A 25375-nucleotide genomic window follows, 5' to 3' on the forward strand; every position below is an offset into this window, starting at 1 on the left:
CACACACACACACACACACACACACACACACACACACACACACACACACACACACACTTCTAAAGAGCTGCAGGAAGGCAGGGGCCGATCACATCATGCAAATCGCTGTCGCGGAAGGCAGGGGCCGATCACATCATTGCAAATCGCTGTCGCTTGTCGAGACGTGCGCGGCATCAGAACAGAAATGAAACGACGAGAAGGAGGCGGCGGGCAGAAGGAAAAAAAAAAAAAAAAAAAAAAAAAAAAAGCACAGGCAGAGAGAAACTGAGCAAAAGGAACAGGACTCCAGAGGTCGTGGTTTCTTTTTGGGGATTTTTTTTTTTTTCCCTCCTTCTTCCCATCAAAGCTTCTGTGCGTTTTTGACCCCTTGCTGGTCGCTCTTACGCTCGCTTGGTCCACGGTGACAGCGTGTGTGTGTGTGTGTGTGTGTGTGTGTGTGTGTGTGTGTGTGTGTGTGTGTGTGTGTGTGTGTGTGGTGTGTGAGACACGCCGTCGGACGCGTCAAAGGTCAACAAGATAGCATATGGCCTTTTGGGATAATGGCAACAACAAATATGTATGTCGGGGCGGTGCATGCTTGTATCACCTTAAATCTCCTCCCTCCTCCTCCTCCTCCTCCTCCTCCTCCTCCTCCTCCTCCTCCTCCTCCTCGGCCTCCCTCTTCCTCAGGGCCGGTCACCGGTTACAGGTGGCTCACAAGGTGACACGGCATCTTGTTGTGGAAACAGGAGCTGGCCATATGCGCCGACTCCTGTGAAAAGCTGTTTTCCCTGTTAGGCGAGCGTCTGTCCGAACCCCCCCCCCCCCAAAGAAAGGTTGCTGTGACATGCCCCCCCCCTTTTATTGTCGTCAGCATGTGCTCTCTTCATCTGCGGACATCTGGGACGATGACTATGCGGAAATGAAAGGACGGAGCAAAGTTTGTTTTGTGTTTTTTTTCTCTTCATTATTCTTGCAGATCAATACGGCCTTAGCAAAAGTTTGAGAAACAAAAAGATTCTCCCTTTTCACTTAGGGGGGAAAAAAAAAAAAGACATACTATCTGAAAGAATTATTTAGATATAGATACCAACAGCTCTGCGGCAGTTGTAAAACAATAACATATGCCATCTGTTCTTACAAAAACAGTGAAAGTGAAGCTTCCAATTTAGCGGAAATGTTGGTCTCACTAACATAAAGCGAGATCCATATTATTGCTCCCGCATTGCAGCAGCTTCCCAGTGAGTGATGGTCCCTTAACAAGATCCTCTAACAGGCGTAAAGCTTAATGATGTCTGCTCCAACAGGTGAGGTCAGGATGGCCGTGCTGCTTTAGCGTTAGCAGTCTAGTTTCCAGTGCAGACTCATTTGTAACTCGGGACTTGGTCGGAAGTCCTCTTGCATTGTGAGCTTGTCGCGTCGGAGGAGACTTGAGTCAGTCAAAATCTCATTGTCTCTTTCAGTCGATCTCTTCAGGGATCGTCATCTCCTACCCCGTACCACTTCTTCCATGACATCAACCATCTGCACCCATCAGTCTCCTCTTGGGTCTTTTTCTCATCCCCCCCGTCCCATATAGCCGCAATCTGTCCTCACCACATGTCCTCGCCATCTCAACTTGACCTTTCTATCTTTATCTCTAAACTCTTCACTTTGAATCCGTCATGGTCGCTCCTGTTTGAAGAGCCCGGCACCTTCATCTCCACCACCCTGAGCCCGACTCGCTCCTGTGACCATCAGCAAAGGCTTCCATTTCTTTGTGGAAGATGAAGCCTCCAAATACATGTTGTTGAAGCATCGCCAATGATTCTGTCTGACTGGAATCATACGTTGGAGAAGGGAAAATGATCTGTTGATCAATAATCTATTCAAGTGGAAATCAGTACGATCCACTGCAACCTTTATTATCGCGGCACTGAATTCCTGGTTCGTCTTTACCGTGGATTCCAAACAGAATGCCATCTCGAGTCCCTCACACTCAGAAACTTTGCAACTGCTTACGTATATTACCGGACTTAACCACGGAAAGGGTTCAGTGGATTGGTTTTGGGAATTCAAAATGATCAATACTACTTCGATCGACACTAATGAGGAAGGCCTCCTGCAAGGATCTCATTGTCTAGAAGCTGTTTGCACTTGGACTGCAATAAGCCACACCAGGGTTTGGTCCTTTTGAATCGCAGCTTTCGTATTTCTGCATACGGGCATGACCTTCATCAATCTAATGAAATGATGAAGACGTCCTGCAACATGGAGGGCACCACATTACGTATGCTGCTTTTATTCATCAGTGCGTGGATGTTTCACTGGTGGGTTGTTTGATTGTGTGCAGTGAAATCTGAATGAAGAGCAAAAAGCTTGTCCTCCAATGTAAAAACAATAGATAAATAAATTAGCTATTGCATCACTGCGGCTGTCATGCATTGAAGCCCGGGGGAGCTGGTATCGACTCCAGGCGTGTTGCTAAGAGAAACAAGGTGTGTTTGGACACACTTTTTTTTTTTTTTTTTTGGTCCCGTGGGCGCACACCGAGGAGAATCCCCTTCAGGTGTGCACACACTCTGTGATGTGACATGAATCCACCACGGAGATTTCACAATGCGTCGACACCCAACCTGCAGAAGTGAGACGAGCGGCTCTGCTAAATATTAATCTCTCTCTCTCTCTCGCTCTCTCTCTCTCTCTCTCTTTTGTCTTATCGTTTCAGCTGCACGTGTGTGACGTTTGGCAGGATGCTGGCAAAGCTCTGCGTGAGCCCAGGGGAAGCCGCGAGAGGGAGAAACTTGGAACGCACCTCATCACAGGACCCCACCAGATGCTAGAGTTGTTCACCCATCAAGCATGAAATTTTGTCTGCAGGGAGATTATTTATAATTTTACTCTTTCTGCTTGGAGGGAAGAGAGAGAGAGGAAGAGCGGTAGAGAGAGAGGGAAAGAATGAAAAGGGGGAGGACCATAGACGTGTGTTTTTATTGTCTGCCAGCAAATTCCTGAATGGATCCCAGACATTTGTATTTGAGTCCACAACAAGAAAGATTGGCTTCGAGATGGTCTGGGGTCATTTTGTTTAAAGGAATCATATTATGCAAAATTCCCTTTCTGAAGGTTTTCCAGCAGTGATAATCATCTCCATACCTGGAATGATGTTCCCAGATGTGAAGACAGTGTGTCCTCTCTCTCCCTGGCTTGTTCCAGTTTTTAAAAAAGTGTGTTGCTCCAACCAGCCAATCAGAAATCAAACCCTATATAGTGTCATCAAGGGTTTAGCCAATCACAATCAAGGTAGGCTCCTCCCCTTTGACTCCTCCCACAATTAGGGCACCATGAGAGGAGGTACTTCCTCCTCTTCCCATAGATGGGCCTGTGTGGGCGGAGCCAGTCCAGCTCACACAGACACAGCAGATTCTGAATGCAGCTCCTATGATGCAATATTCTAATGGCGGGAAATCAAGGAGAAGCTGGATTCGGAGCAATAAACTTTGAATAGAACGGTTTTGGACCAGCGACACCGATGTGGAAGTGTTGAAGAACTTGACGATCTTGAAACAACCCAGAACTGATGGCGACGATCAGCTCTCACACGACGACAAGTTGATTCAAAGGTTCTGTGGTCATCGCCAAGAGGGCACAGCGAGACAGAAGAGAAAAACATGTTTGTCTTTGTCAAACCAACAAATCTCAGGCAAACATGCTATTCCTCTGATTGTTTTTTTTGTGCTTGTTTGAGAAAGCGTGTAAATAAACTCAAGTGACAAGGAGGTCTGTTTGAGATGTCACTTTTATATTTCTTACAATTCAAATTATTTTGCCCATTTCAGACAAGAAAACATCAACAAAGGTGGTCGAATCCCTCTTTGGGGCTGTTCGAGCCCACAGGCTGTCTGGCCCAGGAGGTTCCCTCACAGACTTCCTCCACCTCCTGTCCTGATGTGGAGGATGACTCCACCTCTGATTAGAGGATGAGTCCTGATTGGCTGAGCTCCGCCCACCAGCTGAGGCCAGTTAACAGCTCCAGCCGCGAGGTGTGTGTTCCGTCTGCACAGAGAATCTTGGTGTGTTTGGCCGAGTGTGCTCTGAATAGTTGCATCTGAGCTTAACTTTGTTCAGTAGGACTCATCGTTCAGCAGTTTTGTTTTGAGTTAATTAGGTGGGGTTTTTTTTTAAAATCATTTTGCCACTTGTGTATAGACAATTTGTTTTGTTTGAACCTTTTAGTTAACAGTCTTCTCGAGAAGAAGCTGCCTTTTTGTTTTTTGTTTTCCATTTTTGCTGGGCAGTACCTGTTTGCTCATGCTTTGTTGTATTGTTGTATGTGGGTTTCTGTTTGATTATTGTAAGCCCGGGAACTACTACTAAAACCCTCATTTCACCCAAACTCACCCGATAAAGGTCACTTCCCACACCTTCTCCGAGCAGAAGCAGGTTTTAACAGGAGCTGTGACTGGTCGTGCAACGAGATTGATGCTGGAACAAACTCCAACAAATGCTCTCTTCCATAAATATACTTTCCTGAAGTCAATCTTTATTGCATTGTATGTATTATGTATCAGGTTTTTTTTCATTTCAACAGATTTCATCCCATTATACTCATCAACATAATACCAGGAATAAGCTGCTTCGAAGGGAAATATATGCTATTTTAAGTATATACCATAGAGGTCCAAATTGATGTAATGAGCTGGAAAGCAGCTTAAAACAATCAGCCACAAAATGCTTTCTCTCTGAACATGGAACAATTCAAGGTAGAAGATATTAATATTACATCAATGTAAATGGAGAGTCATTTGTTTGATATCGTGTTTAAGACCACACTTGTAGGCAAATGTTTTTATTTATACAAGTATGTATGTATGTATGTATGTATGTATAGATCATCACTCACTAATGATGCTCCAAGCTTTTTTGGCGGTTTTTCACATTTTCGCATAATTCACGCACAAATAAAAAAAAAAACATTAATTGCATATGTGAAATTGTGGAAAATACATGACATGAAGGAAATAGACACTACAGCGACTAAACAACAGATGTACAAAATGACATGACCATCAAAATGACACGCAAAATGAGTTAAGAGATTGCAAGAATGCTGGATATTACTAGAACAGTGGTTCCAGTCTCGGTTCTCTTGGTGTATTTATTTCCTGGAAGCGCTGGTACCATATGCAGATGACATACTGGATAACATTGGTATTATAGTACGTAATCCTCGCTGTCATCACTGATTTGGCATCCATTTACACGACAGTGAAAGCGCAACTACACCACATCGTTTCTGTGTAAACAGACATTATTTTCAAAACATAAAAAACAATGCGTTTTTCCACATGAAATGCTGTGTAAATGAGGTCTTTCTGAATATATTGAATAACACATTGAATCCTCATGAAATCGTAGGGCCACTGCACGCATCACTGCAGTCACATTTTCCCATCTGAAGACCTTTACCTTGCAGGCTGAAATCGACCTTATTGGTAGAAAGAAAATAAAAAACATAGATAAAACGGTCATCAGCAGTTTTTCCAAAGGTGTGTGCTGACTCACATTTCTAGATATTAATTGCACATTTGACGACAAACTACACTGAAGCTCGTACGAATAGTTCTCAGGTCGTTAAAAACTCTGGTGTCCCATCACACTTCTAGTGGAACATTCTGTCGGTCTGGAACACTGCTTGGTTTTATTGACACTAAAATGTGCAAGTTTTATGGAAGTATATTACCATTTATGGCTGTACTCTCACTAACATTTCTCCGGCCGCCGCTTGGTCCACGACTGTTTTTGTCCATTGCGGGACAATCACACCTCTTTGAGTGCTGGAATCACCACACCTCTACTTTATTTGCTCATGTTCTTCTCAGCTCATGCTCAGAGTCCCTATGTATTTCTGCTTTATGGCAGAAATATCTATACTGTACTGAGTTGCGTGTGACTTGACTACTAATGTTTCTATTTGGACGCAGCCCTCATGAGTAACTTCTAAATTGGTATCCTTGAGTAATGATCTATTCATGCATCGGGACAGTAGGTGGCAGTAATCCACCTGAAAGCAAGTTCCGAAATGTAAAGAATAGAAAAAGTGGAAGTTAATGACAAGCTGTGATTTTTGAGAAATTCCATTTGCTGGTGAACTTGCAGCGTTCCCCGATTGTAAATCGAAACGAACATGGCTGCCTCAGTGCTTTCCAATTATAAAGAATTACTGAGTCCTTGATTTTTCTTTATAAAGACACATTATTGGAAGAAAACCTAAAAAGTATGTTTGGAAAAATTGGTGTTCAAGTTCCATTTAAAATGTGTACAGTGTTTGACAAGTTACTTTATCCAATACATTAGATCCAAATAATCAAATGTATTCTGCATAGTGACAGGCTTTACTGTGGTGGAGTGTTAAATCTGCCTCAGCAATGCACACTTAATCAATCTTTCAACTGAAAAGCAATTTTCATGCCTATCAGTTTGAGAAAGTGATTAAAAAATAAACCATGCCAGGATGAGAAAAGACTATTGTGAACATTTAATGGAATTTTAAAAATGAATGTGACTCTATGAATGGAATTTAAACATGATGTAGGTAGTGGTGTTTTAAAAAAAAATAGATTAATACCAAAAACATCCCCATTGTTTTGAAGCACAGAAGAATCCGGCCAAAACTGACCAGTGGCTGCCCGGCCTGAGACGCCCTCATCCTCTGACCCCCCCCCAAATTCTAATTAATATCTTGTTATCAGGCTTCTTTGGAGCTTCATAACAAAGCCATTCATTCATAAGCTAATTTATAATCTTGCAATGAGTGTTTTGTTTCTTGATTTACAGCAGTGGCCAGGCTGAAAGGCTGTCCCTGCTTCCTTCTCTGCACTCTCTTTATTGTCCTAATTAGACCGGCCACTCACAGACCCAACATGCAGGTCAATGAGCAGCTTGGACGTAGCCCCCGTCCCTTTCATGCTGCGGATATTTGGCAAGCGTTTGCTTGATAAATAATTTTCAAATTGAGCAAATTAAATCACACTTTCTTTTTTAATGCTGTCTGCAGTTGAAGTTCATGTTCCAAATTACCTGAACGATCCATTTTTAATTAGCAATGAGGCATCGGTTGTGAATTTAGAGCCTCGTTGCACAGCATACAGTATGGACACTAAAAGGTTTTCCGATCAATACCTCGCTATTTTCTTCAAAGCAGACAAAAACCCGTCAAATAGTGTTCGGGGAATCGATAACTTTCTGTGATATGTAGCTTTTGAATGGGTGAGAACAGAGTGAGGACTTTCCACCATCATGGGTTCACCGCATCCCTGGCTTTCCAAAGACAAAACACCTTTTTTGTTGTTGTTGTTGTTGTTTTTTAACGTGGTTAAAAAAAAAACAGTAAGTTGAAGCAGATTGAGGTTGACACGCATGTTTCAAGTCGTATGTGTCATCTATATGCCCTCTGGCTTTTCTAATTCACTTCTCTGTCACTTCAAATCACAGCTGGCGTCACTCCCAAACCTTTTTGCCGCTTCCCTTTGAATGAATGGATGTGCTGCGGTGCTTCCATGTAATTGACCTTGTGAAAGTTGAATAAAACACCGCAAAGACTCCAGTAAGTGACTTTAACTTGAGAGTAAAAGTGCCATCCATCAATTCATCTTTGTGTGTGTGTGTGTGTGTGTGTTGAACGAGCCAAGTGATCTCTAATACACCGTGATGTTGGTACAAGTCGACACCTCGTGTGGAAGTGAGGCTAACTTTCCCGGAGTCTCTCCTCAGGAAACGGACTTTTCTGCTCCGGCTTGCAAACGCTGACTTCCCCCCGACCAACTTTGCTTTGTCAAAAAAAAAAAAACCTTAAATAGATTCCTCTCACCTTCACATATCCGGAGAAGGTTCACTGAGCATGCATGCTGTGTGTGGTTTTTTTTTGGGGGGGGGGGGGGGGGGTGGGGGGTGGCGGCCCCGCTTCACTTTTCTACACTTACACACATTCACACCTGGGAGCTGCCCGGAACGACCAGTCTTCCACGATTAGCCTCAGAGGAGTTCCTCCGGCGCTGCTGGGGATTAATTGCCTGGCTCAAGGGCGTTTCAAAGGGAATTGTGGGGGGAGGGGAGCGTTTCTCATTAACGTCCCCGTCCACAGTTTCCCAGCTGTTTGGGTGAAAAACTGAACCAGCCATCTTTGTCACCTCTTTTTTTTAGTCCGTATGAATTATTTTGTCTGCTTTGAGTGTCTGATGGCCCCAATCTTCTGTTTTATAATTATATCGAGGGCGGCGGTGCTTGATTCTGGTCTCTCGGCACGCTTTTCAAACAGCTTGGTCTACTTTAGTTGTGTCCCATTTCAGGGCTCATGCCATTGAAGGCCTTGTGAAGATTCTCCGGTATGAGAGCTTCTTCCTTTCCTCTAAGACCTCATGACATTTTAACTCCAAGACTCTTCAAACTTGTTTTTGGGTTTTTTTTTAGAATCTCTGTACGCAAAATCCATTTATTCACCAGCAGCAGGAGAAACGTGGGTCTCATGGGGATGCCCTTTCCCCCATTAATATCTCAGAAGACATATTAAAACTATGAATACCTTCATTAAAACAACACAAACTCTAGTGTTACCGCCATCAATCAAAGTCTGGATACAGCAAATCTTAGCTCTGCTGAAACTGGACAAAGTCAAATTCTCACTTAGAGGTTCATATATATATATATATATATAACACCTATATTTACCTTAAGACACTTCAGCATAACAAATTTGATGTAGTAATTGAGGAGCAACAACCTTTGATATTTACTTTGTACATTTAATGATGAGCATTAGCACTATACAACTGTATTTCTGTACCTACATTTACAATTGCAACTACTCTGTAGGTATGCTCATACATGGGTAAGTGTCTAAACAATTTCTTTTAAACGTCACATGTATGTAATTTTAGTCACTAGTTCGTGATATATTTAAATTGTATAAGATGAGCTTGGGGGGAAGGAGGCTCGTAGTTGCAACTGCAAACCGGTTGTCACCGTTTGATTTGACTGACTGGTGAAAGTCACACCTATTTAGTATTAATGTGGTGAACTGTTTCCACTCATCTTGCACTTTCTATCACTTCTTCAGTGTTTCCACTCATCTTACACTTTCTATCCCTTCTTCAGTGTTCCCCAAAGCACTGAACAGTGTGTCATGTTTACCTCGTCATACACAGCGTCATCCATATGAGCCATAGATCATTTTCTAGCTTCATACCCAAGTGTTTTTTAATCAACGTTATTGTGCAAGGAAGGTCTTATGTTCTGCTGTTTGGCTTCACTACCTGTTCCTCTATGGCCCGGCTTCACAGACAAGACTCAAGCCTAGTCCCAGACTAAAATGCTGTTTGAGCTGTCTTAACTTTAAGTCACTTGCACAGACGTAGCTTGAAATAGTCCTAGATTTTGCCTGTTCTGGATTAAACAAAGACGATTGCAAGAGGGTGGATTAGAGCTACACTCGGACTCAATTGACGTTTATATTAATCCCGCAAAGAGGCAGGTTTAACTTCAGCTTAGTACTATTTGTGAAAGGGAGCGCACAGATGGGTTTGGGAGCATGGAGTATTTGGAATGTCTAAATGAAGAACCATATCCGCTACAGAGGCCAGCCAGAGAAATACTGGTGGGGAGGAGTCATCCATTGAATCAGTTTGATTAAATAACTTTCCAAGACTGCTTTCATGTGTACAAAGACGATGTACTGGAGAGCATCGACTTCCCTTCATGTCTCAATGTACCCAGTTCTCTCCAAGTTCTGATCACTTTCAGATTCTTGGCATCTGGAACCTTTCATCGTGAAACTGGTGATTTGTGTGGCATCAGTGAAACAACGGTGTGTAGAATGGTTCATAATGTCTGCAGTGCCATTTGTGAACTGAGAAATCTGTACATTAAGTTCCCCGATGCTGCTGAGCAAGCAAACTATAAAGTGCAAGTCTAGGAATATGGGAACTTCCCCGGAGTATAGATGGATGTAAATCAAGTGTCCGTCAACTCCTGATGATACAGGAACTGTATGAACTGGTTTTCCATCAGTGTTCAAGCTGTATGCAGAGTTTTCAAACACTGTTGGCTGTTGGAAAGGAGCAACACATAATTGGAGGATTTTTCACAACTCTTCATTGTGTTCGGTGGAGAGAGGTCAACATAGTGAACGACTACTTGATGACAGTGGATTTGCTCAGAGCTCCTTTTTATTCACATCCCACAACAACTGGGCAGCATGCTGGAGCGCATGTTTGGAGTGTGGAAATATCGATTGCAGTGTTCATGAAATACTCTTTGTTCTGAGCCAAGAAGATCATTGCTCCAGCTGTGCTGCACAACTGTCTGAAGCAGCATAATTGTGCCGACTGTCCAGTGGAAGACCAGAAGGATCCAGATCCAGCAAACTGCTTTCACATTGCAGCACTTCAGTTAGAATACAGATTCGTTGAACCATGGAATGCATTGATTACGGCTTGTTTTGGCTTTAATAGTTGATAGTTGTATGCAACATGAATGAATAGTCCGTTGTCTCATGTATCTTTCTTTGAACAGCTCTCTCTCTCTCTCTCTCTTATAATTTCATATCCAATTCGACCTGCAGAATTCTCATTTTCATCTCATGCTTTTCTTTCAGATACCTCATGAAATTCTCAGGCTTGACTTTTCATGCATGGACATCTTGTTTGGTCTCTGCTGGAAGGTGGCGGCAGCATCTTTTCTCTGGGATGCCATACCAGATGTGGAGGCTGTGCTCTTCCACCAGGGGGAGAATAATCTAGTCTGGGAAGAGAACACTGTTGGATGCAAAAACTCACATGGTCCTGAAATGAAATAAAAAATAAAGATAGATGCAGACAGTGGAATGATCTGTGTGAACACAGATAGGTAACTAGTTTTCTTTCTATTGTATATTTACCATTTGTGCTCAGTTCTTCATGTCCACTCTCCAAATGGTCATCATCTGGTAGACCGTCCAGATGTTGCTGGTCCTTTATTGTTCCAGTCTTGTCTTTACTTGGTGGGGGTCCACCACCAGTAGTACACCTTGTTCTTCTGGCCTCTCCATTATTTGTCTTCAAATCTAATTTGATGTTCTGTGAAGGCTGATATCATTCAATATAAACAATGTCACAAAACTATATAACACCTGTTATATATGTATATATACATGCAGATCATACTATACTTGTCTTACCAGCTGCAATTGCTGTACTGCTCTTGTGGTTACATTTTCATTCACATTGAATTCACTGCGAATGCTACCCCCAGCACTCCTCTTCTTGTGTTCAATGGCAGCAGATGGCCTTTACTTTCAATGACAGCATGATTTCCCACAATTTGTTTAAGTAGAGTTTTCAGGCTTCAGTCATATTTGGTGTCACAATTCCCTTCAGCTAAGCTGCCCTCAATTCCATTGCTGGTTTTGATGAGCGCCATTAGGCTAACAGGCTGTGCTCCCACTTAGGCTAATGAGGCTTGACCCAGGTGTTGTCATTCAAGCTTAGCTCAGGACTCCACACTCTGGGACTAACTAAGACAAATGTGAGCTACTTAAATGACCCAGCTTTACTAGTCTGATTTAGGGCCTACTCCTGACTTGATATAAGCCTTGTCCGTGAAACCGGTCCCACTACTTATGGTTCCAATTACCCAAAGATCTTGCACAAGTAAATCGCCGAAAGTCTTTCACTCAACAGTTTTTGGACTTTTTCTCGTGCGCCTCTCCATTCGAACTTTTGCCATCACGTAGCTCAACCCTACTTTATTCCCACCCCACAACTTTGCTTGTTTATTTTTCCCTTTGGCCAGATAATAAGTCACTCGGAATGCTCTCTCCTATCACCGGCCGGCCCCGGCTCGCTGCACCAAGGTCCTCCTGTTTTTAAGGGTCTGTCGCCACTCCCTCCAGGCTGAAAACTATAAGAAGCTCCCGAGCTTTTGACAGCTTGACACTATCACCACCTTTGAAAAAAAATCTCCTCTTAGAGTTGTATTTTATGTTTGCTACTTTTTTTTTCTTTTCTTTTTTTTTTAACTCTGAAGCACTCTCTGATCTCCTGCTTCTGAAATGTGCTACATATAAACACTTGCCTTTGCAGATCTTTTAATGACAGGTCCCACATAGAAAAAAAAGGAAGTCTAACAACAGGAAAGAACACTTCACCTCTGTCCTCAAAATACACCTGAAGCCGGTATTTCTTCAACTCCTCTACATGTGTTTAGTCTTCAAATGCTCACTCTGAAAAGATGGAAACACACTTGTCCTTGGTCTCAGGCTCAGGTGGATTCTGACACTTCCCTGCCTGAGATACGCAAGTTGATCCCAAAGGAAAAGAGCAGTAAACCTCAATCATTGTGCATACAAGTGGCATCTGGAGAGAATCTATAAATACAATGAAGAAACTTAACAAAGATTACATAAATGCGTATTCAGGCTGCGAGGGTGCAAAGATTCCACCCACATGGATTGTCTGACTTCCAGCTTCAACGCCAGAGATCTAACACACTGGTCACATCCAGCCTTTTATTAAAACTCCGACATTGTCTTTTATGATATGCATGCATAAAAAAAAAAGTCATCTGATCTGCAGAGGGAAAAAAAAAAATCAATCACAGAAGGCTGGAGGAGGAGGGTTTTTCACGGCCTGGCACTTGGTTCACTCATTATACTCACAATCTGAAATAAAGACTCCACAAGCTCCATCAGTACGAGATGATGTCATTGTTTTGGATTGAAAAGCTTCTTTAGTCAGTCATCCATTCAGGCCCCGGAGGTCCGCGGCAATTGCTCTTCCAAGACGCCGGGAATCAAACTCTGACGCCAAGACGTGGGCCTGAGCGCATCGCGGCAGCAGGACTAGCTGGAGCCGGCACGCGAGGCCCAACATCTATCAGGTGAGCTGACTGGAAAGCGTTTGTTCACTTTGTAGGACAACAGCCCAGGGTGCAAGTCCTTGTCGAAGGCAAAGTTTTGAACTAATTTTCCCATTAATCATTTTGGACTTCACAGTGCTCAGCCTAAACGGGGGCCTCCCTTCTCGGCGTCGCACTGTTCCCGTGCCAGTGTCATTTACACTCCGTGTTATCTCGCTTTATTAGAAGTACCTGTGTGGATTTGAACCAGGCTTCTGAAACACTGCCTGCTCTTTTGATTCTTTATTTGTTTTACCCACATACATACAGCTCGTTCCCCCCATTGAGTATAATGAGCCAATCAAAGCCTTGCAGCCTGTGGTCAAGATTAAAAACAGAGAAAAAGGGGGAAGAAATGGGATTAAAGAACTAATAAAATGTTAAGAAGCATGGATGGCATCGGCACTCTGGTGACTGTTTTAAATTGGTGGATTTATTAGATCACGTTATTAAGTCCTACGTTGGGTCATTCTTTTTGTTCTGTGCACCAAACCACATTTCAGAAATGCAGCTGAAGTCTATTTATGTCATATTTTCAGTTCGTCAATGCATCCGCATTGACGAACTGAAAATATGACATGTGAAGGTGTTTTTTTCTGTTTTTGAATATTTGTACATGGGAAATGAAGCAACATGTATCCGATGTTTCTTCTGGGTATCAAGTTTGAATTGAATTACCTTTTTTATTAATTCATGACAATACATACTTAGGCCACATTTACACGTAGCTGTGTATTAATGAAAACGTGAATTCCTGCTGTTTTCCAAAAATAACATTATTTAACAATGACATTTTCAAATATACAAACCCACATAAAAACCTTGTTAAGAGCTACTATGAGCATCGTGGCTTATAGACTGCAGTGCAAAGAGAAGCACAAAGCCATGCAAGCCAGCCAATCAGGATCCTGGAAAATAAAACAATGAATGAAACAAATTACTCGTGAAGAAACAGGACGTTTGTTATTTGTTCCGACCAATAGAGATGTGGAGCCCCTCCTAAATGTGGCATTACAGTACAGAACAAGTAAAAGGAACCAGAGGTTTGCATTTCCAGAAGAAAATGCAAGTTTGAATGTAAAAACTGAATAAAGCTGATCTCCTTTGATCTCAGCATCTCCAAGGCAACAGACACTGATCTCCTCTGATCTGCTTTGATGTGGAAATGCCTTTAGTATCCACACAAATATCCATCATGTCAATCAGAGTACAAAGACGTATTGGCACTGTTTTCAAAATCTCCACTGTGGCTGGAAATTACAGATATAATCATTTTTGTTGACGTGACCCGAATACATTTGAAATATCACCATTTTCACTTGTTTTAGATACTTTATCTAGCTTCAAACTTGCGTAGTTTCCTATATTTACCACCGTTTACTGGGACAGATGACTCAAATAGATCAACTTCTACAAATAATATATTTTAAAAAGCCTACATTTTCTCCTGCAAAGAGTCAACCTCAAAATATCTTGTTCAAACGTTGATAACATATCATTTTTGGTGAAACATCTCAACAAAAATGGACATGACGAGAACATGTGACATGAAATAGGACTCTTGATTTCTGTTAAAGCATTGAAGTATTTTTTTTTTTTTTTTAAAGAGAGAGGGAAAAATCTATGTACCGGTGGAGTTCAGTGCGCCTATTGCCTTGCCTCCTCTATCTGGTCACGATCGGGTACTTTCGGCTCACGCTGCGATTGAGACGTCTCGGTGGCCGGACGGATCAGCGAGACGTTGTGAGCTCTGACCGATGCGATCCTGCCCAACAGTAATGATGACGAAAGTATCTGTGTGACAGAGTGCCCACGCAGACACGAACCAGAGAGTCTTGAAGGTTCTTTAATCTTTGTGTGGAGGTCAGTGGGAGCGGCGGGAGAAACACAATTTATTGTCCAAACACCAACTGGTAAATAATGGGCAGAAATAGCAAACAGCGGGATGTCATCTCCGGCGAAAAACTGATGATTCGTAGGCCACGGAACAGGGCGGCAGGAACGGTTTACTTCATTAGTTAAGACAATACATTTATCTTCCTGCCCCGGGCAGGATATCTTATCTCAGAAACAATAAGGAAACTTGTTTAACATTGATAATCACAATGAATGCACGCTGCGAATCGGCTGCGACGCCATGAATAATGAATCATTAGGTTAGGTGGCGACGTTTGAAATTCATCATATGCTGGACTGAGGCAATAAAAAATGAGACGAAACACTTGAATCTGATGATTCATGTACATCTGAGAGAAATGGGGATCTATTAGCATCTCCATCATATCCCGACAGCACCATTTGTATGGAAGATAGTGGCAACTTCCTGCAGGCCACGCCATCCATCACCATGTCAGGAAACGCTAGGCTTCGGGATTTGAGGGAGAATTTACAGGGTTTTAATGGAAATCCATCTTCCTCTGTGTTTATTTCGGGACATGCTTTATCCAACGTGGCGTCATTAAGAACTGGACGGGTCACCAGTTGGGACAATGCTCTGCTTTTCAAAATAAAAGGACGTAAATATCTGTCTATATGAGAATGATCTATTGGTAACGATGTTGTTTTATATTTTCTTTGCTACTACTTGGTGTTAATTTGTAATGCAACCACACAACTTCCTTCGAGCGGTGGGAATAGCGTAGGTGAGCTGCAACCAGCAGATGGCAGTAGTGCAACTTCACGGAAGACAACTGCCATTGAACCTAAGGGACGAAGAAGGGAACCAGTCATCGGGGAGCAGTGGGAAACAATGGAGATATATATAGAACCAGCAACTTTATGGATGCAAACGGCTGTAAAACTCAAAAGGAAGAGAAGAAGAACGGTTCTGCGGTAGAGAATGTCTAAAATGCTGTTGAATTCAAAAGAATTGTGCCGTTGTTGTCGATCCAGTCGTGTGCGCGCCGACGAACACATGACCGCATGCATTTGCAGTACCCCGTTTTAGAAAAGTTGTATTCTGCCTGTTTACTCTGATTTCCAAAAGGGGCCATTTTCAAAGACTGGCATTGCCGTCGTTGGGTCGACAAACATTTTTGTTTGTTTGTAGAGAATCGAATAATTCCAACATGCTCAATTAGTCCGGTAGAATCTCTCCAAAAAATAATAAAGCTGCCGTAAATGAGCACATGCCTATAAATTGTGAATGTGCGTAACGTGACGTGGATGTTTCCCTTGATTCTTATGCGTCACAGCACTGTGACTGGGTTTAATATTCACCCTGTTCCCTTGAAAGTGACGCCTTCCTCCCGTTATTTTTCCTCTGTCCATTATTCGCCGCTTCCATTTCTTTAAAATTCACCTCGTCCTCTTTCTTTGTTCTTTGTTTTCTCTGATTCCTGTTGTTCTCCCGCGCCCTCGTCTCCCTTCTGCTTGTTCTGATTCATCTCAACTTTTGTTCCTGTTCTGCTTTTATTTGTGCCCCTCTCACCCAATTATGCATCCTCTTATCTCCCATCAGTTATTTTTAAAATGTTAATTTGGTTTCAAAATTCAGTCTTGACCTTGGGAGCCGGATTTCTGACAGAATCTCCACCTGACAGCTCCGACTCTTGCATTTTGTCTCTTTTTCGAATTTCCACCCAATCTGACTGTTATTTCATCACACTCCATCTTATCTTTTTGGCAATGGGGGGGGGGGGGGGGGGTTATTCAACCAATAAGAGGAGGGCTGATTTGGATGTTTGTTCAAACGGCACTATGTGAGCGACTGGATGTGCACAGGAAGCGAGCGCCAGACCGGCAATCAGGCTGAGCGACGCCGACCATGGACCAGTTCAGGCCAACTTTCCTTAAATCCTCCACGCTTTTCAGAGTGCCCCCCCCCCCCCCCCCCTCCTCCATCTCCACAATCACTTCTGTCTACTCATTCCCTTTTCAAAAGACTTTTGATTATCTCTCGAAGAAGCATGCACATCCAGATTTCTTGGCAAATGCTGGCTAATTATATAAGACATGGGGGGGGGGGGGGGGGTGGTGGTTGGGAGGGGGGGGGGGGGGGGTTGACAGATGGGTCATTCGAGTGATCTGGGAGATGGAGAGAATCATTTCCCCAATGATCCCAATACCAAAAAATAGACAACAAAGTGCATCATCTGGACCGCATTAGTAGTCTGTCTCATTATTTTGGGGAAGAAAAAAAAAAAAAAAAAAACCCACACTGGATCTGTATTTGGAGCAGAATGTAAGACTGGAGGTTTGTGAAGAGTAAACAGATTTTAATGATGGTAACAACCAGATTAGACTCTCAAATGTAAATGTTCCCGCATTCCTTAACTACAAGCCCGACTTTTACATAACAAGTCGGTTTGTATTTGCATTGGCAAGAGAAAATAGAACAGAGATAGTCGGGCCGTTAAAGCTGGCGTCGCCTCAATCTGCAGATGTGCGGAGTTTCTTTCGTGATCAACGAAGTTATGCGAGGGAGAAAAAGTCCCCAAAGTCATTGATGGTCCTGGGACGGCTGGTGCCAGCAGGTGGTTGACAGATAGGGAGTGGTAGGGGGGCAGCGGCCCTCGGGAGGCGTGAAACCTGCCCTGCAGCGAGGAAAGAAGAGGAGGAAAGAAGAGGAAAGAGAGGGCAGAGACGTCAGATCGTGGTCCACTCATGTTTATGTATACGGCCGTTGAGCGACTTTCATTTGAGTGACTCTCAAAGACCTGGGAAAGGTGACTGGGGGAGTGCTCTGCAGCTTTGATCATCCATATTTTATGCAAGAAGACTTGAAAAAAAGCAACTTCTTTTTTTTTTTTTTGGGGGGGCGGGGGGGGTTCTTATCCTTTCCTCTGACAAGCAGATGTTAAAGACAGCACACGCTTCCGACGTTAAAACCCTCCTTGCTCTGCTTGCGTCCTCGCAGCATCCGGAGGTTCCTTCACACTAAATAAAGCGCCGGCGTGCGTAAACGTCGGGAGACGTTCCAAAAGAGCGCGAGCTAGCCCTGCGCGAGCTAGCCCCGCGCGAGCTAATCCCCGCGCCGCCTCCAAAGAGCATGTGGATGTTCCCTTCGCGCACGTCCCCCCTGGCGTCGGCGTGCGCTGGAGGTTAACAGACGATTCCCGGGGATCGGAAGCCCAGCAGGGCCTTTGATTTGTCAGACCCGGAGAGCTTGTTCTTTATTCCCCCAGCGTTAGTGGAACGGGCACCTGCTGGGGCTAATCTGTGGGACGAGAGAAAGAAGACAGAGTGGATTTCAGCTGTAAAGTGAAGGGTGGGGGGAATGGCTGTTTCAGACGGCTCGTATGTGTTCCAGTGCAGTGCTGCTAGTTTCATGTTGGCTCCGTTTATATAGAAATGTATTGAAATGAAGCCACCAACACATTTGTGCCCGTTAAACAGACTGAATGTTGTCCATTTTTAATTATTTTGAATTAACATGTTTATTCACATCTCGATGAAATAAACATCAATCCCGGGGATAAAATGACACAAAGCAGCTTAATTTTAACCCGAATGTTGGAATCTATATGACTTTGTGAATTCAACCAATCATTGGGTTGGCTGAGGGTCACCCTACAATCACTGGGTTGTGAGCTTGATTCCCCCATGTCCTTAAGCAAGACGATCCCTTCAGTGTTTCCATAGGAGGTCTTTAAAAAAAAAAAAAAAGCATCCGATTGTGGTCAAACTGGGAACTTCCCACTGGGAAAGTGGGAGATTTCGAGGAGTCCGACGCTGCTCAACAGTTTGATTGAAATGCACTTGTGTAGTTGACAATTTAAATGATTACAAGTCACTTTATTTGGAAATTCACTGCACAATGAAGAGCTTAAAACAATTAAAGAATATACAAACATCTTGTACAAACCCAATAAGTATTGGGTATAAAGAAAAAGAAGTTCCTCTTGTGTGCTCTAATAAAAAGAGCTGGTTACATTTCATACATATAAATAAGAGATAAGGGAAGAGAAGAATATGTTCTGTACGTTTGTACTTAATACAAACAACTGTAACTCTAATCATCCACACGGATGCATCAAATGTCAACTTGCATGCTTTGGGAATATTTGTGTGATGCTCTCAAGCAAAGCGTGGATAATCCAGCAACCTGGAAAGATGCAAATGCAACACAGGTACAGTGCTTCCCGGCACTTTTCCATCTCGGGGGTTCATCTCACTTTTGGCGAGTGTGGATGAAGCGTTTCTTTATGGATGAAGTCATCCTCGCTGGGCCGTGATTTATCACCGCTGCAGGCTGCAGCTGTGATGTGGTTGCGAATCAAGTTCCAGGCCTGTAATGATAAAAGGCCTCCACACCAACTGAGAGGGGCTCCGACATCACTTCTTATTTATTTCCCCCCCCCATATAGATCACGCCAAATGATGCATCTGAGCAGCAGTTTCTGACAATCTCAGTGAAACTAGTGCTCGACTGAAACAAATACCACAGAGAGAGGTAAGATGCTGTTTATTTGTGGCTTTCCGCACTTGGATTAAAAAAAAAAAAGAAATTATATATATATAAGAGCAGATAAGAGCACAGACAGTGAGCATTGTGGGGATCAAAGAAGTCCGACCTCACAGGGAGATGGCAGGCTGTGGGAGAGAATGGGGAAAACAAGGAATGTCGATGGATGTGTGAACTACCCAATTAGATGTAATATTATGCAAAATGAAAATCGTGCTGAACATTGTTGACTCGTCTTTGCGTCTGTGTTGAATCTCTGTCCCGACCCGTGTTGAACGGCTCGGGAGGAATAATACACATGAGACGTCTTTATAATGCAAAGAGAGAAACTGAGAAAAACTGCAAAAAGCCTGACGCCGTGACGTTGAAGTGGTTTCGAGCTTTGAAAGGTCGGAGAAAATTTTGGACCCTCGGTGCAGAATGGAAAGAGAGGTATTTTTCTCTTTGCATCCCTAACAGGCACTCGTGGAGGAGAGAGTGCACTCAAGAGCTCTTAAACTCCTTTGTTTTAAAATGGACAAAAAAGAAATCAAGATTCTTCTGTAATGGGTCTGTGCATCCAATTTATGAGTGATGGAGATGTCTTTCTTTTGAAAAGTGAACCTTTTGTCCTTGAGAGCTTTGTGAGAAAAACGCATGATAAAAAGCCTGAGTGAACAGAGAAATCGGAAAATATTGGGGGGGGGGGGAAAACGGCAAAAAAAGCGACTTTTGTGTGGAGTTTGACTCAGAGAGGATGATCCTACTGCTGGACAAACTGGGATTTAGTGTTTTTGTCCAGAAGGCAAGGTGTAGTGTCTGGCAGGAAGTGAGCAGGGTGCGTCAGCTCTGGCTGGGCTTGTGCTTTTCATTTCACGGGGACTCGGGGAACAATAATGCAGCCGAGGTCAGGAGGAGAAAAAATAAAAAAAAAGTTTGGAGTGTCAGCTCTGGCATGGCGGTAACCTTGCAGGCCTTTAAGGTTTGAACCGAAACCTTGAAAAGCGAGCGCCGACACGGGCAGGGTCCTTGAGACAATGTGAGGGTTCTCCACACGAGGGGGGGCTGTTTATAGGTTGAGCAAATCTGCAAACAATGATGGGACACAATCCAAACGTCTGCATCTGCCAAGCTCATGAGGGAATATTAAAAAAAAACAGTGGAAGCAGCAGTCGCTGCCAAAGAGGCTTATGAAGAACCAATGTGAGATATTGAATACTTTGCAGAATCAGAAAAGATGTGCATTTCCTCACTTGTTCTGTCATGCGCTGTATTTTCAAAGCCACACTAGGGAAGAAAAAAAGAAAAAGCAATTCATTGCTGAGTGTTTGCATGTTGTCGCCGCACAGAATAAGGTCAGGCATTGTGGCGGTTTGCTGTGAGGTTTCACTCGGCGCAACAGCCGAGACATGATTTCTGTGAAATGACTTTTGGATTTCGGTGTTCCACTTACATAACCACACACACACACACACACACACACACACACACACACACACACACACACACACACACACACACACACACGCTCGCAAGGTTAACCTTACTCCCCAAAGATTAATAAAAGTGACAGTGAAAAATAAGTGTATGGGAGGAACAGATTGTGGCCCAGCAGACCTGCATCTGCACAGAGCCACTGTAAATATGTTGATACAGCAGATAATTAAGTATTGATTTAAGCTTTGAAGCCTTGTTTTCTGGTGAAAAGTTTAAGGAGGGTCCAAGTTCATATTCTGCAACATTTCTGGTTTTTTTTTTTTCTTTTGGGTGTTTGTGATGCCGGCAGTTCATCCCTTAGCTCCATTCCATAAAAGGTCCAGAGGCCAATTGATCGCCGATGCATTTCCCCCCCCCCCCCCCCCCCCCGAGCGTCCGACGACCCCAGACGACCCCTTTCCTCCGCCACCACTCATTCCTCTCAGCCGTCTTTGTAATTCCGAGAGTTCAACAACAATAAAAGTTGAGCGTGTCAGAAAAAAGTTTTCCCCCGTTCAATTGGCTCCCAGGCGGTTGACGGACAGCACATATTTCATCCTGGCGTGTCGACGCGTCGGGAGACGCCACGCCAACATTTAAAAGTCAATATCGCCCAGACAGATTGGCAATTTTAAAAAGGGAGAAGTGACACGGCGAGTATTCACGCGGGGACATGAGGGATCGTAATATGTGCCAAATTACGACAATACGAGTTGAATGGCATTCGGGACGACGAGTTTCACTTTTTAAAGGGGAAAAAAAAAAGAAGAAGAAGAAGAAGAGGTGGTTACCCTCTCGGGGAAAAAAACTAATTGGCTGCTGTTTCATGACTGACAGAGTCAACATGAACTTACTTCCAAACTGACCCAAACTGGGCTCCCGAGTTTTTTTTTTTTTTTTTTTTTAAATAACTCCTTCAAACACAAGGCAACGCGGCGAGGAGCATAGCAATTAGGCACAAAGTGCTCCAACCCTCTGCGATAACAAATTCTGTGCGTTCACGAAATGCCTTTGAGGAACATAAAGAAAAGTGCACCTGGAGTGGGGTAATTTAACGCCAGCCTTAGCGGCCCCTGAGAGGCCTCGGCGGGTGCTTGTCGCCTCGGTCCGTCTTGTTTCAGCGCCTCGTTTGATGAATTTCCTCGATTCACATTCACACAAGCTAAAAATGCTGCTAGCAAAGATGAAATAAAGGAAAAAAAATGCTTTTGAAACTGTTAAACCACTCTGTCTTGAAGGGCAAATTCAAACCGAATTGACTCATCGGAAGCAGCCGTATAGTTAGCATGGTGGGGGGGGGGGGGGGGGGGGGTCTTGCTCAGGGACCCCCAGCGCATGTTCTTGGGATCAATTTTAATATCAGGGGTTCAGATTTACATCTATAGGAATTTTTTTTAGTGCAACCATGGGCCTTCACCTGAAGTGCCCCCTTGTGGTGAGAAGGGTAACTGCATGACATGAATCCTCAACTGTGATTGGCCCTGAGAGGACTGGAAGTGGATCAAAGGTCAAAGGGAGTGCTGGGAAGATGGAGGATCAAATTCACTGGGTGCTTCCGAACAGTCCCTCCTATCTCCTTTCCTATACACTTTTCCTTAATCTCATGGATGACGTGACGGAGCAGCATGGTAAAGGAAGCATCAGTGCTTCGTAGGCTAAAGGAGGTTATAAAGCAGGGGTGTCGAACATGCGGCCCGGGGGCCAGAACCGGCCCGCCAGAGGATCTAGTCCGGTCGCCATGTGATATTTTTTTTTAAGTATAAAAATGAAAACTGACAGATTCTGATCTAAAAACACCAGATTGGCAAAAATGACATTCAAAACCGCCCTCGGTCAGAATTTGACCCCCGACATTAATGCATCTGTGGAGGTCACATGACGCAACGTCTTTCACAATAAAACAATGAGTCCAATTTACGTGAAGTGATACTTTAGAAATGTAAACTCAAAACCATTTCCAGATGATGACAAATCATTTTAATCCTGAATAAAAATTTGATATCCAGATGAGGTGACTGAGGGTTTTTTTTTTTTTGCAAATATAATGTCCGATTTCCTTTAATATGTATATTTCAGAATAGACTGGCAAATTGTTGCAGTTACAAAGGGATCAAAGGAAGGAAAGACTTTGATATTTGTCCATATTTGCAGTTTAATATGTTACATTTGACTTGTTGGGCCTCCAGAGGTCAGAGGTCAGATCAGGTTGATGTGGCCCCTCAACTGAAAGTAGTTGACACCCCTGTTATAAAGGAAGCACGGAGCCTCCTTTCCTTAGCTTATTGAGAATGTAAATGACATGGTATTTCCTGTCAAACATGGTTTATTACCCCAGATTGGCAGGTTGGACACAAGGTCAAGCTCAAGGTGACTTTCTTTGTACCCACAGGTAGGATTTCTCAGGCAGTAGTCGGAGCAGGAGAAGGGATCTGACAATCACAGTCACAAAAAACAAAAACACAGTACAGTAAAAGTAGCACAGACGTGGACAGGTACTGGCAGACTCACTGACAGGATTTGAAATGAATTATTTACATAAAATAACCACTAAAATGCCAATATGTTTAAAATTGGGTAAACAAAAAGGTAAAAAAAAACATGTAGTCTTAAGCTTTGGGGCTTTAAATCTCAGCCCTGCTGGCCGGAGCTGGAACTGCCTGGTGAGGGGGTGAAACTGTACATACATGACGAACAATCCATGAAACACTCCTGTTATGGAAACAGAAGAAATCAACATTAATTGTTCATTATTATTCAATCGAATTCAATTCAACTTTATTTATACAGCACCAAAGACAACACAGTCATAGGTGCTTCTAGCAGAGAAATGATGATTAACCTTTAACAGTAAAACAAAGTGAAATCAAGATCTCTTTTACGAGGGAGACCAGGCCAAGAAGATTGCAGCACACATCACGTCATTAGATTTACAACAAATAAAATCAAGTTAGCATAATACAATAGTTAAAGTGCCATAGTGCAGAGATCCATAAACAAAATCTAAATGGCAAAAATACAGATTTTATGGCAAATAATAATAGAAAAAAGTGCAATAAAAATTTTAAGACAATCATTAAACAGTAAAAATGTAAAAAAAAAAAAAAGGCATATTCATCAACAGTAAAAAACAACTTTAAAACCACGAGCACTGATTTATCGATCCTCGCTCTTTGGAGATTAATAATGAACAGAAGTGATTTAAGGTAACCAATCCCGACATCTTGGTTTCAGTCTAAAGGTGGTTTAAATCTCTCTTCCCCGGCTCAGTCGGAACACGAGGAAGGAACATGCAGGTGAAGAATGTCAGCGGAGCGAAGGGAGTCCTGGCTGCTGGGTCTCTGGAGAAGAGTCCTCAGAGGCTTGTAGATTACAATCATCCAGTGTTGAACAGCTCCTGGCTCTGAGTGAAGGCCACTCAACTCCGTTAGCGTGGCGAGTGAGACGACCACAGACGGTTGCAGACCTCAAGGCACCACTGTGACACGCTGCATTCAAAGTCTGCAGACTCTTCAGTGAAGCACTCGTTTAAAGGACGTCGCCATAATCGATCAGGGGGAAAAATGTTGTCGGCAAAAGAGGTTTTTGAGCACGTGGGGAGAAACGTGATCTATTACGACGTTTGCGAACCAAAATTGCAATGTGCTCTTTAAAAGAATGCTCTGGGTGGAGAACTGTGTGACGACTGACACGTTCTATTGTTTACCCTGAGTGCTGGTTGTTACTGGAAGACCGTCTGCTCGTTTACCGTCACTGCTGTTTTCTCTGCGTCCAAGACGAGCTACAAACTGTGCAGGCGAGATTGGACAATATTAAAATCAGATTGTAAAAAATCTAACGCCTGCGTCGGACATGAAGAGCCGACAGTAAATTATGTCGTCGTTTATTTAAGGTGGTATGATGCGTTTGGTACGGTGGCCCTGAAGTCCAAACCACAACAACAAATCACTAAACAACACAGCACATTCAAAAACACAACAGCAAATCATTACACACAACAACAAATTCAAAAACACAACACAAATGAAAAAACACATTCAATTTGTTGCTGTTTTTTCAATTTGTTGTTGTGTTTTTACATTTTCTGTTGTGTTTTTTTCTTTGTTGTTGTGTTTTTCAATTTGTTGCTGTGTTTTTTCATTTGCTGTTGTGTTTTTCACTTTGTTGTTGTGTTTTTCACTTGTGTGTTTTTAATTTGTTGTTGTATTTTTTCATTTGTTGTTGTGTTTTTCAATTTGTTGCTGTGTTTTTTCATCTTCTGTTGTGTTTTTCACTTTGTTGTTGTGTTTTTCAATTTGTTGCTGTGTTTTTTCATTTCCTGTTGTGTTTTTCACTTTGTTGTTGTGTTTTTCCAATTTGTTGTTGTATTTTTTCATTTGCTGTTGTGTTTTTCACTTTGTTGTTGTGTTTTTTTAATTTGTTGTTGTATTTTTTCATTTCCTGTTGTGTTTTTCACTTTGTTGTTGTGTTTTTCAATGTGTTGCTGTGTTTTTTCATTTCCTGTTGTGTTTTTCTCTTTGTTGTTGTGTTTTTCAATTTGTTGTTGTGTTTTTTTAATTTGTTGCTGTGTTTTTTCATTTCCTGTTGTGTTTTTCACTTTGTTGTTGTGTTTTTCCAATTTGTTGTTGT

The 25375-nt window shown here is 42.8% G+C and overlaps 1 pseudogene across 1 annotated transcript in view; it reads left to right on the forward strand.

Moving 5' to 3' along the window:
* Positions 1 to 25375, forward strand: part of LOC308147543 (putative nuclease HARBI1) — a 71562-nt pseudogene that overhangs the window by 41509 nt on the left and 4678 nt on the right. The window contains exon 2 of the transcript in view: positions 9590 to 10374. The product of the transcript in view is annotated as a putative nuclease HARBI1 (transcript). The remainder of the gene's footprint in view (positions 1 to 9589; positions 10375 to 25375) is intronic.

Source organism: Blennius ocellaris (genome assembly GCF_963422515.1).
Source record: "Blennius ocellaris genome assembly, chromosome: 24".
Taxonomy (NCBI): domain Eukaryota; kingdom Metazoa; phylum Chordata; class Actinopteri; order Blenniiformes; family Blenniidae; genus Blennius; species Blennius ocellaris.